Raw genomic sequence first — 14545 nt, forward strand, 5'->3', positions numbered from 1 at the left:
AATTTAGCATAGTTTTGATGAGCATTGTTTTGTTCTTGAGTTCCACAATAGAAGTCTATGCAATTTAAACAAGGCTTTGATGAGCATTGTTTCATTCTTGAGTTCCACAATAGAGTTCTATGCAATTTAAGCAAAGCTTTGATGAGCATTGTTTAATTCTTGAGTTCCACAATTGAATTCGATGCAATTTAAGCAAAACTTTGACGAGGATTGTTTAATTCATGAGTTCCATAATAGAAGTCTATGTAACTTGCAATGCTTTGATGCGCATTGCTTAATACTTGAGTTCCACAATAGAAGTGTATCCAATGTAGCAAAGCTATAATGAGCATCATTTAATTCTTGAGTTCCACATTAGAAGTCTACGCAATATAAGAAAAGCTTTGATGAGCATTGTTTGATTTATTAGTTCCACGAAGTCTATGCAATTTAGCAAAGCTTTGATGAGCATTATTTCATTCTTGAGTTCCACATTGGAAGTCTATGCAATTTAGCAAAGCATTGATGAGCATTGTTTAATGAATTCCACAATAGAAGTAACCTTTGCAATTTAGCAAAGATTTGATGAGCATTGTTTAATTCTTTAGTTCCACAATAGAAGTGTATGCACTTTAAGCAAAGCTTTGATGAGCGTTGTTTCATTCTTGCTACAATAGAAGTCTATGCAATATAGCAAAGCTTTGATGAGTATTGTTTATCTCTTGAGTTCCACAATAGAAGTCTATGCAATTTAAGCAAAGCTTTGTGTGCATTATTTAATTTTCGAGTTCCACAATAGAAGTCTACGCAATTTAGCAACGCTTTGATGAGCATTGTTTAGATCTTGTGTTCCACAATAGAATTCTATGCAATTTAAGCAAATCATTGATGAGGATTGTTTAAATCTTGAGTTCCACAATAGAAGTATATGTAACTTAGCAAAGCTTTGATGATCATTGTTTAATACTTGAGTTCCATAATAGAAGTCTATGCAATTTACCAAAGCTTTGATAAGCGTCGTTTAATTCTTGAGTTCCACAATAGAAGTCTATGCAATTTAAGCAAGTCTTTGATGAACAGTGTTTGATTCTTGAGTTCCACAATAGAAGTCTTTGCAATTTAGCAAAGCTTTGACGAGCATTGTTTCATTCATGGGTTCCACATTAGAGGTCTATGCAATTTAACAAAGCATTGATGAGCATTGTTTAATTGTTGAGCTCAACAATAGAAATGTATACACTTTAAACAAAGCTTTGATGAGGATTGTTTCATTCTTGAGTTCCACATTATAAGTCTATGCAATTTAGCAAAGCTTTGATGAGCATAGTTTAATTCTTGGGTTCCACAATAGAAGTAGTCTTCGCAATTTAGCAAAGCTTTGATGACCGTTGTTTAATTCTTGTGTTCCACAATAAAAGTTTGTGCAATTTAAGCAAAGCTTTGATGAGCATTGCTTCATTCTTGAGTTCCACATTAGAAGTCTATGGAATTTAAGAATGTTTTGATGAGCATTGTTTAATTCTAGAGTTGCACAATAGAAGTAGCCTTCGTAATTTAGTATAAGTTTGATGAGCCTTGTTTAATTCTTGAGTTCCATAATAAAAGTCAGTGCAATTATAGAAAAGCTTTGATGAGCATTGTTTCATTCTTGAGTTCCACATTATAAGTCTATGCAATTTAGAAATGCTTTGATGAGCATTGTTTAATTCTAGAGTTGCACAATAGAAGTAGCCTTCGTAATTTAGCATAGTTTTGATGAGCATTGGTTAATTCAAGAGTTGCACAATAGAAGTAGCCTTTGTAATTTAGCATAGTTTTGATGAGCATAGCTATATTCTTGAGTTCCACAATAGAAGTCTATGCAATTTAAACAAGGCTTCTTAATTTACCATAGTTTTGATGAGCATTGTTTCATTCTTGAGTTCCATATTAGAAGTCTATGCAATCTAGCAATGCTTTGATGAGCATTGTTTAATTCTAGAGTTGCACAATAGAAGTAGCCTTCGTAATTTAGCATAGTTTTGATGAGCATTGTTTTGTTCTTGAGTTCCACAATAGAAGTCTATGCAATTTAAACAAGGCTTTGATGAGCATTGTTTCATTCTTGAGTTCCACAATAGAGTTCTATGCAATTTAAGCAAAGCTTTGATGAGCATTGTTTAATTCTTGAGTTCCACAATTGAATTCGATGCAATTTAAGCAAAACTTTGACGAGGATTGTTTAATTAATGAGTTCCATAATAGAAGTCTATGTAACTTGCAATGCTTTGATGCGCATTGCTTAATACTTGAGTTCCACAATAGAAGTGTATCCAATGTAGCAAAGCTATAATGAGCATCGTTTAATTCTTGAGTTCCACATTAGAAGTCTACGCAATATAAGAAAAGCTTTGATGAGCATTGTTTGATTTATTAGTTCCACGAAGTCTATGCAATTTAGCAAAGCTTTGATGAGCATTATTTCATTCTTGAGTTCCACATTGGAAGTCTATGCAATTTAGCAAAGCATTGATGAGCATTGTTTAATGAATTCCACAATAGAAGTAACCTTTGCAATTTAGCAAAGATTTGATGAGCATTGTTTAATTCTTTAGTTCCACAATAGAAGTGTATGCACTTTAAGCAAAGTTTTGATGAGCGTTGTTTCATTCTTGCTACAATAGAAGTCTATGCAATATAGCAAAGCTTTGATGAGTATTGTTTATCTCTTGAGTTCCACAATAGAAGTCTATGCAATTTAAGCAAAGCTTTGTGTGCATTATTTAATTTTCGAGTTCCACAATAGAAGTCTACGCAATTTAGCAACGCTTTGATGAGCATTGTTTAGATCTTGTGTTCCACAATAGAATTCTATGCAATTTAAGCAAATCATTGATGAGGATTGTTTAAATCTTGAGTTCCACAATAGAAGTATATGTAACTTAGCAAAGCTTTGATGATCATTGTTTAATACTTGAGTTCCATAATAGAAGTCTATGCAATTTACCAAAGCTTTGATAAGCGTCGTTTAATTCTTGAGTTCCACAATAGAAGTCTATGCAATTTAAGCAAGTCTTTGATGAACAGTGTTTGATTCTTGAGTTCCACAATAGAAGTCTTTGCAATTTAGCAAAGCTTTGACGAGCATTGTTTCATTCATGGGTTCCACATTAGAGGTCTATGCAATTTAACAAAGCATTGATGAGCATTGTTTAATTGTTGAGCTCAACAATAGAAATGTATACACTTTAAACAAAGCTTTGATGAGGATTGTTTCATTCTTGAGTTCCACATTATAAGTCTATGCAATTTAGCAAAGCTTTGATGAGCATAGTTTAATTCTTGGGTTCCACAATAGAAGTAGTCTTCGCAATTTAGCAAAGCTTTGATGACCGTTGTTTAATTCTTGTGTTCCACAATAAAAGTTTGTGCAATTTAAGCAAAGCTTTGATGAGCATTGCTTCATTCTTGAGTTCCACATTAGAAGTCTATGGAATTTAAGAATGTTTTGATGAGCATTGTTTAATTCTAGAGTTGCACAATAGAAGTAGCCTTCGTAATTTAGTATAAGTTTGATGAGCCTTGTTTAATTCTTGAGTTCCATAATAAAAGTCAGTGCAATTATAGAAAAGCTTTGATGAGCATTGTTTCATTCTTGAGTTCCACATTATAAGTCTATGCAATTTAGAAATGCTTTGATGAGCATTGTTTAATTCTAGAGTTGCACAATAGAAGTAGCCTTCGTAATTTAGCATAGTTTTGATGAGCATTGGTTAATTCAAGAGTTGCACAATAGAAGTAGCCTTTGTAATTTAGCATAGTTTTGATGAGCATAGCTATATTCTTGAGTTCCACAATAGAAGTCTATGCAATTTAAACAAGGCTTCTTAATTTACCATAGTTTTGATGAGCATTGTTTCATTCTTGAGTTCCACATTAGAATTCTATGCAATCTAGCAATGCTTTGATGAGCATTGTTTAATTCTAGAGTTGCTCAATAGAAGTAGCCTTCGTAATTTAGCATAGTTTTGACTAGCATTGTTTTGTTCTTGAGTTCCACAATAGAAGTCTATGCAATTTAAACAAGGCTTTGATGAGCATTGTTTCATTCTTGAGTTCCACAATAGAGTTCTATGCAATTTAAGCAAAGCTTTGATGAGCATTGTTTAATTCTTGAGTTCCACAATTGAATTCGATGCAATTTAAGCAAAACTTTGACGAGGATTGTTTAATTCATGAGTTCCATAATAGAAGTCTATGTAACTTGCAATGCTTTGATGCGCATTGCTTAATACTTGAGTTCCACAATAGAAGTGTATCCAATGTAGCAAAGCTATAATGAGCATCGTTTAATTCTTGAGTTCCACATTAGAAGTCTACGCAATATAAGAAAAGCTTTGATGAGCATTGTTTGATTTATTAGTTCCACGAAGTCTATGCAATTTAGCAAAGCTTTGATGAGCATTTTTTCATTCTTGAGTTCCACATTGGAAGTCTATGCAATTTAGCAAAGCATTGATGAGCATTGTTTAATGAATTCCACAATAGAAGTAACCTTTGCAATTTAGCAAAGATTTAATGAGCATTGTTTAATTCTTTAGTTCCACAATAGAAGTGTATGCACTTTAAGCAAAGCTTTGATGAGCGTTGTTTCATTCTTGCTACAATAGAAGTCTATGCAATATAGCAAAGCTTTGATGAGTATTGTTTATCTCTTGAGTTCCACAATAGAAGTCTATGCAATTTAAGCAAAGCTTTGTGTGCATTGTTTAATTTTCGAGTTCCACAATAGAAGTCTACGCAATTTAGCAACGCTTTGATGAGCATTGTTTAGATCTTGTGTTCCACAATAGAATTCTATGCAATTTAAGCAAATCATTGATGAGGATTGTTTAAATCTTGAGTTCCACAATAGAAGTATATGTAACTTAGCAAAGCTTTGATGATCATTGTTTAATACTTGAGTTCCATAATAGAAGTCTATGCAATTTACCAAAGCTTTGATAAGCGTCGTTTAATTCTTGAGTTCCACAATAGAAGTCTATGCAATTTAACCAAGTCTTTGATGAACAGTGTTTGATTCTTGAGTTCCACAATAGAAGTCTTTGCAATTTAGCAAAGCTTTGACGAGCATTGTTTCATTCTTGGGTTCCACATTAGAGGTCTATGCAATTTAACAAAGCATTGATGAGCATTGTTTAATTGTTGAGCTCAACAATAGAAATGTATACACTTTAAACAAAGCTTTGATGAGGATTGTTTCATTCTTGAGTTCCACATTATAAGTCTATGCAATTTAGCAAAGCTTTGATGAGCATAGTTTAATTCTTGGGTTCCACAATAGAAGTAGTCTTCGCAATTTAGCAAAGCTTTGATGACCGTTGTTTAATTCTTGTGTTCCACAATAAAAGTCTGTGCAATTTAAGCAAAGCTTTGATGAGCATTGCTTCATTCTTGAGTTCCACATTAGAAGTCTATGGAATTTAAGAATGTTTTGATGAGCATTGTTTAATTCTAGAGTTGCACAATAGAAGTAGCCTTCGTAATTTAGTATAAGTTTGATGAGCCTTGTTTAATTCTTGAGTTCCATAATAAAAGTCAGTGCAATTATAGAAAAGCTTTGATGAGCATTGTTTCATTCTTGAGTTCCACATTATAAGTCTATGCAATTTAGAAATGCTTTGATGAGCATTGTTTAATTCTAGAGTTGCACAATAGAAGTAGCCTTCGTAATTTAGCATAGTTTTGATGAGCATTGGTTAATTCAAGAGTTGCACAATAGAAGTAGCCTTTGTAATTTAGCATAGTTTTGATGAGCATAGCTATATTCTTGAGTTCCACAATAGAAGTCTATGCAATTTAAACAAGGCTTCTTAATTTACCATAGTTTTGATGAGCATTGTTTCATTCTTGAGTTCCACATTAGAATTCTATGCAATCTAGCAATGCTTTGATGAGCATTGTTTAATTCTAGAGTTGCACAATAGAAGTAGCTTTCGTAATTTAGCATAGTTTTGATGAGCATTGTTTTGTTCTTGAGTTCCACAATAGAAGTCTATGCAATTTAAACATGGCTTTGATGAGCATTGTTTCATTCTTGAGTTCCATAATAGAGTTCTATGCAATTTAAGCAAAGCTTTGATGAGCATTGTTAAATTCTTGAGTTCCACAATTGAATTCGATGCAATTTAAGCAAAACTTTGACGAGGATTGTTTAATTCATGAGTTCCATAATAGAAGTCTATGTAACTTGCAATGCTTTGATGCGCATTGCTTAATACTTGAGTTCCACAATAGAAGTGTATCCAATGTAGCAAAGCTGATGCAAACCCACAGCTGTCAACAAAGGATCCAAATCAAATGCCAGATGGACCAGTTACGAGGGCACGAGCTAAAACATTCAAAGAGGCTTTAAATGGATTGGTTAGAGAAGTTTGTACTCAAGAAAGTGTATGGAGACCCATTGGACCCAATCAAAGTTGGATTACCATAATTCAAGTCCAAGAGTGATTTACAAGATACAATAAGAGCCTTTATAAGCCCATTTCGTTTTTTTTCTATATTTTTATGTAATTTTCGTTTTTATATATCCTAAATAAGTGTTGGGGAGATAAAAGGGTCTTAGGTTACATGAACCTTGTGATAAACCATGTCTAGGTTCATAGTTTTAAACTTGGGGGTTAAATGCCTTAAATTAAAGACACTTCTTTAATTCATGGCTCTTTAGGTACTCTTCCCACACTATAAAAACGTGGTATTTGTATCCATTTGAAATCAATCAAGTTTTGAATACAATTTGTGAGTTTTTAACTCTTTTTTCGTTCTTTGTGAACTTTAGAACTTATCAGGTTTTCATAGCTTGTGGCGTTCAAACTTATCAATCAATTTGGTGGGTTGATTGTGGCGTTTTATACCAAGGTTCTTGTCTCTTTATAGACAACGGGTCGCGGTTTCCACCTTTGTTTTACAATTCTGTAACCAAAAGAACGATCGGGCAAAACGTGTTCAAACCTCAATTTTGGGTGAGATCACATCATTTGGTATCAGAGCCAGTTCTTTGTGTTGCATATCTATTTTGTTTTCTTCCTTGATTACTTGAGTTCTAAGACGCATATTGGTAGCGGGTCTTGTCACAAGTTGTCAAGGTTCTTACTAGCGACTTTTGAATTTCTAAGTTGTCAAACTTCTATATTCTACATTTCTTTTGTTTCCTTTATGTTTTCATTTGGCTATTAGTTTCCTCAAAAAAAAAAATCAAAGGAAAAAAAAAAAAAAAAAAAAAACAAAAACAAAAACATAAAGAAGCAAAAAAAAAAAAAAAAAAAAAGAAAAAAAAAGCAAAAAAAAATATTTACAAAAAATAAAGATTTACAAAGAAAAAAAAAGAGAGAGAAAAAAAAACAAAAAAAAAGGAAAAAAAAAAAGAAAGAAACAAGAGGAGGAACAAATAAAGCCTTTTTTTTTTTTCTATAAAGTCAATTTGAATTGCAAGTGTAGTCTTTTTTTTCAAAAAAAAAAAGATAATAACCCATTGTTTGCTTCATCATTAGCAAAGCCAAGTTTGTTTGGCTTTCTTTTGTGTATTGAGGTTACTTTAATTTGGATACAATTTCTTTTGATTTGTTTGGTAAGTTTGAATTCCTCAAGGCCACAAGTTCAAATTTGATAATTGCTTCTTTAGTTTGTTTAGAACTTTAAGAGTTAAAAGGGAGTGGTAAAAGGCTGTGTGGTGAGACTAAAAGAGGGTAAAAGCCATTCGAGGGATACACGAGGGTTGAGTGAACTATTTTTGAGAGAAACACGTGAGTGAGTGTTGGGAGGAAGTAAATTATTATTATTATTATTTTTTTATTTTTTTGGCAGAAATATAAGATGGGTGATCAAAACCCCCCACCAAACCTTCAAGTTCAAGCTATGATGGATGAAATGCGACGTTTGATGACAAATGAATTTAACCAAGTACATGAAAGAATGGACCGAATGGAGGCACAAGTACAAAGAACTCGATCTCGAGCATCATCACAGGTTTCTAACGAGGAAGAGGAGGATGATGGTTGGGAACCTGAAAGGCGACCAAATAGAAGGAGGTCACGAAGAGATGACAATTTAAGTTCTATTAAAATGAAAGTTCCTTCTTTCAAAGGCAAGTCAGACCCGGACGCGTACATTGAATGGGAGACAAAAATGGAGTTCATATTTGATTGTCATGAATATTCCAACCGTAAGAAGGTAAAACTAGCCGTAGTTGAGTTTTCTGATTATGCACTAACATGGTGGGATCAACTTCTAATCACTAGACGGAGAAATGGAGAAAGGCCTATTGAGACATGGGATGAAATGAAGAGTGTCATGCGAAGACGGTTTGTGCCAAGTCATTACTTTCGTGATCTCCACAATAAACTTCAAAGCTTAAAACAAGGCAGCAAGTGTGTTGATGATTACTTCAAAGAAATGGAGGTTATGATGGTTCGTGCCAATATTGAGGAGGATCCTGAGGCAACCATGGCCAGATTCTTAAATGGCTTAAATCTTGAAATTCGTGATCGCGTTGAGATGCAACATTATGTTGAAATTGAAGACATGGTCCATATGGCTGTTAAAATTGAGAAACAATTAAAAAGAGGTGGCGGGTCTCGAAATAACACTTGGAAGGCTAGTACTTCAAAAAAATCAGAAAATACACCTACTTCTTCTTCTAATTCCAAATCTGATCCTAAAACAACAAACTCTTCAAAAGGAAAAACTGATTCTTCTACTTTTAGGAATCGTGACATAAAGTGTTTCAAGTGTCAAGGAAGGGGTCATATTGCAAGTCAATGTCCAAATAAGCTTACCATGGTGGTTAGAGAAAATGGCGAGATCGAAACGGATGAATCAGATTCTATAGTTTCAACGGAAGATTGTAGTTATGATGAAGAGGTGGCTGTTCAAGGTGATTTGTTGGTTGCAAGACGAGCTCTAAACATTCAATCCAAGGAGGGAGACGATGCCCAAAGGGAGAATATATTTCATACTCGTTGCTATGTTCAAGGTATACCCACGATGAAGCATCAAAAACCATACAAACTTCAATGGCTCAATGATAGTGGTGAGGTGCGAGTTACAAAACAGGTGATGGTTTCATTTCGGATTGGAAGATATGAAGACGAGGTGTTGTGTGATGTTGTTCCTATGCAAGCCACTCACTTGCTGCTAGGTAGACCATGGCAATATGATAGACACGTAAGTCACGACGGTTTCACTAACAAATACACTTTTGTTTACAAAACAAAACCGATAACTCTTGTACCAATGTCACCAATTCAAGTTTACCAAGATCAAGTAAAACTTCAACAAGATGCGAAAAAAGAGAGCGAAGGAAAAAAAGAGAGTGAGAAAAAAAAAGATGATGAACAAAAAAAAATGAGTGAGAAAACAGAAGAAAATGAACAAAAAAAAGAAAGTGAACAAAAAAAAGAGAGTGAAAAAAACAAAGAAAACATGAAAAAAAGAGGGAAAGAAAAAAAGGAAAATAAATATATTGCACTGGCAAAAAAAAGTGAGATAAAAGAAGCTTTTAAATCAGAAATGCATATTGTGCTTCTTTTGTTCAAAGAAGCTCCAATAGCCACTAACACTTCGGCCGGAACTCTTCCGAGCGATGTTACCTCTCTCTTGCAGGAATTTGGAGACTTGTTTGCTGAGGATGTTCCAAATGGATTGCCACCAATTCGTGGGATTGAACACCAAATTGACTTTATGCCTGGGGCGTCTATTCCCAACAAACCAGCCTATAGAACAAGCCCTGAAGAAACCAAGGAGCTACAAAGGCAAGTTGAAGAGTTACTTGCAAAGGGATTGGTTCAAGAAAGTATGAGCCCTTGTGCCGTTCCAGTCTTGTTGGTGCCAAAGAAGGATGGTTCTTGGAGGATGTGCGTAGATTGCCGTGCCATCAACAATATTACGGTAAAGTATCGTCATCCCATTCCCCGACTCGATGATATGCTTGATGAGTTGTATGGAGCAAAACTTTTTTCCAAAATTGATTTAAAAAGCGGGTATCACCAAATTCGCATGAAAGAAGGTGATGAGTGGAAAACAGCTTTTAAAACAAAACATGGTTTATATGAGTGGTTAGTAATGCCTTTTGGCCTAACTAATGCTCCTAGTACCTTCATGAGATTAATGAACCATGTTTTGCGTGAATATATTGGCAAATTTGTGGTTGTTTACTTCGATGATATTTTGATTTATTCAAAGTGTCCAAAAGATCACCTTGAGCATCTGACATGTGTTTTGAGTGTGCTTAGGAAAGAAAGGCTATATGCTAACTTGAAGAAGTGTACCTTTTGTACTAACCAAGTTGTTTTCCTTGGGTATGTGGTGAGCTCCCAAGGAGTGGCTGTTGATGAAGAAAAGGTAAAAGCCATCCAAGATTGGCCAACTCCAAAGACTATAAGTGAAGTTCGAAGTTTTCATGGCCTGGCAAGTTTTTATCGCCGGTTTGTCAAACATTTTAGCACTTTAGCATCACCACTTACAGAAATCATCAAAAAGAATGTTGGGTTTAAATGGGGCAAAGAACAAGAGCATGCTTTTCAACAACTCAAGTTTCACTTAACTCATGCTCCTTTGTTGTCTTTGCCTAATTTTGACAAAACATTTGAAATTGAATGTGATGCATCAGGAATTGGAATTGGTGTTGTTTTGATGCAAGAGGGTAAACCTTTGGCATATTTCAGTGAAAAATTAAGTGGGGCAACTTTAAATTACCCAACTTATGACAAAGAGCTTTATTCTTTGGTCCGAGCATTGAAAACATGGCAACATTATCTGTGGGCTAAAGAATTTGTAATTCATTCAGATCATGAGTCCTTAAAGTTTCTAAAAGGACAACACAAATTAAACAAAAGACATGCTAGGTGGATGGAGTTCATTGAGACATTTCCTTATGTCATCCGATACAAGAAAGGTAAGGAAAATGTTGTGGCTGATGCTTTGTCACGTAGACACTCTCTACTTTCTTCTCTAGATTTCAAAATTCTAGGATTTGAACAAATCAAGGAATTATACCACAATGACGTTGATTTTGGTCAGATTTACCAAGCTTGTGAACAATGCTCTTTTGAAAAGTTTTTCTTACATAATGGTTTTTTGTTCAAAGAATCAAGACTTTGCATTCCTAAATCTTCCTTGCGTGAGCTTTTGGTTAGAGAAGCACATAGTGGAGGCCTTATGGGACATTTTGGGATCGCAAAAACATTATCTACTTTGCAGGAACATTTCTTTTGGCCAAAAATGAAGGTGGATGTTGGAAGAATTTGCAATAATTGTATTGTGTGCAAGCAAGCCAAATCCAAGGTTCAACATCATGGTTTATATACTCCACTTCCAATACCATGTGAACCATGGGTTGATATTTCAATGGACTTCGTGTTGGGTCTACCAAGATCCAAAAGTGGAAAGGACTCTATTTTTGTGATTGTTGATAGGTTTTCTAAAATGGCTCATTTTATTGCATGCAATAAAACTAATGATGCATCTCACATTGCTGATTTGTTTTTTAGAGAAATTGTCAGGTTGCATGGAATGCCAAAAACCATTGTCTCAGATCGGGATTCTAAGTTTTTGAGTTATTTTTGGAAAACTTTGTGGGCAAAATTAGGGACAAAACTCTTGTTTTCAACAACTTGCCACCCACAAACGGATGGTCAAACAGAAGTGGTGAATAGGACCTTGTCCACCTTGTTGAGGGCTTTAATAAAGAAGAACATCAAAACATGGGAGGACTGTTTGCCACATGTTGAGTTTGCATACAATCGTGCCACTCATTCTGCTACAAAAATGTCACCATTTGAAATTGTATACGGTTTTAATCCTTTGACTCCTTTGGATTTATCACCTTTGCCTTTTTCTGAGCAGGTTAACTTAGATGGAAACAAAAAGGCTGAATTTGTGAAACAGATACATGAGAAAGCAAGACTAAATATAGAAAGAAGAACGGAGCAATATTCAAAACAAGCGAATAAAGGGCGACGCAAGATGATTTTTGAACCGGGTGATTGGGTTTGGTTACATATGAGAAAAGAACGATTTCCAGCCCAACGACGTTCAAAATTGCTTCCAAGAGGGGACGGTCCTTTCCAAGTTTTAGAGCGTATCAATGACAATGCATACAAATTGGACCTGCCGGGTGAGTATAATGTTAGTGCAACTTTCAATGTAACTGATCTAGCTCCTTTTGATGTAGGTTCTGATTTGAGGACAAATCCTTTTCAAGAGGAGGGGAATGATGCAAACCCACAGCTGTCAACAAAGGATCCAAATCAAATGCCAGATGGACCAGTTACGAGGGCACGAGCTAAAACATTCAAAGAGGCTTTAAATGGATTGGTTAGAGAAGTTTGTACTCAAGAAAGTGTATGGAGACCCATTGGACCCAATCAAAGTTGGATTACCATAATTCAAGTCCAAGAGTGATTTACAAGATACAATAAGAGCCTTTATAAGCCCATTTCGTTTTTTTTTCTATATTTTTATGTAATTTTCGTTTTTATATATCCTAAATAAGTGTTGGGGAGATAAAAGGGTCTTAGGTTACATGAACCTTGTGATAAACCATGTCTAGGTTCATAGTTTTAAACTTGGGGGTTAAATGCCTTAAATTAAAGACACTTCTTTAATTCATGGCTCTTTAGGTACTCTTCCCACACTATAAAAACGTGGTATTTGTATCCATTTGAAATCAATCAAGTTTTGAATACAATTTGTGAGTTTTTAACTCTTTTTTCGTTCTTTGTGAACTTTAGAACTTATCAGGTTTTCATAGCTTGTGGCGTTCAAACTTATCAATCAATTTGGTGGGTTGATTGTGGCGTTTTATACCAAGGTTCTTGTCTCTTTATAGACAACGGGTCGCGGTTTCCACCTTTGTTTTACAATTCTGTAACCAAAAGAACGATCGGGCAAAACGTGTTCAAACCTCAATTTTGGGTGAGATCACATCAAAAGCTATAATGAGCATCGTTTAATTCTTGAGTTCCACATTAGAAGTCTACGCAATATAAGAAAAGCTTTGATGAGCATTGTTTGATTTATTAGTTCCACGAAGTCTATGCAATTTAGCAAAGCTTTGATGAGCATTATTTCATTCTTGAGTTCCACATTGGAAGTCTATGCAATTTAGCAAAGCATTGATGAGCATTGTTTAATGAATTCCACAATAGAAGTAACCTTTGCAATTTAGCAAAGATTTGATGAGCATTGTTTAATTCTTTAGTTCCACAATAGAAGTGTATGCACTTTAAGCAAAGCTTTGATGAGCGTTGTTTCATTCTTGCTACAATAGAAGTCTATGCAATATAGCAAAGCTTTGATGAGTATTGTTTATCTCTTGAGTTCCACAATAGAAGTCTATGCAATTTAAGCAAAGCTTTGTGTGCATTATTTAATTTTCGAGTTCCACAATAGAAGTCTACGCAATTTAGCAACGCTTTGATGAGCATTGTTTAGATCTTGTGTTCCACAATAGAATTCTATGCAATTTAAGCAAATCATTGATGAGGATTGTTTAAATCTTGAGTTCCACAATAGAAGTATATGTAACTTAGCAAAGCTTTGATGATCATTGTTTAATACTTGAGTTCCATAATAGAAGTCTATGCAATTTACCAAAGCTTTGATAAGCGTCGTTTAATTCTTGAGTTCCACAATAGAAGTCTATGCAATTTAAGCAAGTCTTTGATGAACAGTGTTTGATTCTTGAGTTCCACAATAGAAGTCTTTGCAATTTAGCAAAGCTTTGACGAGCATTGTTTCATTCTTGGGTTCCACATTAGAGGTCTATGCAATTTAACAAAGCATTGATGAGCATTGTTTAATTGTTGAGCTCAACAATAGAAATGTATACACTTTAAACAAAGCTTTGATGAGGATTGTTTCATTCTTGAGTTCCACATTATAAGTCTATGCAATTTAGCAAAGCTTTGATGAGCATAGTTTAATTCTTGGGTTCCACAATAGAAGTAGTCTTCGCAATTTAGCAAAGCTTTGATGACCGTTGTTTAATTCTTGTGTTCCACAATAAAAGTCTGTGCAATTTAAGCAAAGCTTTGATGAGCATTGCTTCATTCTTGAGTTCCACATTAGAAGTCTATGGAATTTAAGAATGTTTTGATGAGCATTGTTTAATTCTAGAGTTGCACAATAGAAGTAGCCTTCGTAATTTAGTATAAGTTTGATGAGCCTTGTTTAATTCTTGAGTTCCATAATAAAAGTCAGTGCAATTATAGAAAAGCTTTGATGAGCATTGTTTCATTCTTGAGTTCCACATTATAAGTCTATGCAATTTAGAAATGCTTTGATGAGCATTGTTTAATTCTAGAGTTGCACAATAGAAGTAGCCTTCGTAATTTAGCATAGTTTTGATGAGCATTGGTTAATTCAAGAGTTGCACAATAGAAGTAGCCTTTGTAATTTAGCATAGTTTTGATGAGCATAGCTATATTCTTGAGTTCCACAATAGAAGTCTATGCAATTTAAACAAGGCTTCTTAATTTACCATAGTTTTGATGAGCATTGTTTCATTCTTGAGTTCCACATTAGAATT

General features: G+C 34.4%; 1 pseudogene; it reads left to right on the top strand.

Annotated features, from left to right (window-relative positions):
- The first annotated feature begins 7804 nt into the window (after positions 1–7804).
- Positions 7805–12936, top strand: LOC128130606 (uncharacterized; annotated as a pseudogene).
- The last annotated feature ends 1609 nt before the right edge of the window (positions 12937–14545 follow it).

This window comes from Lactuca sativa, chromosome 1 (assembly GCF_002870075.4).
Source record: "Lactuca sativa cultivar Salinas chromosome 1, Lsat_Salinas_v11, whole genome shotgun sequence".
Lineage (NCBI taxonomy): Eukaryota > Viridiplantae > Streptophyta > Magnoliopsida > Asterales > Asteraceae > Lactuca > Lactuca sativa.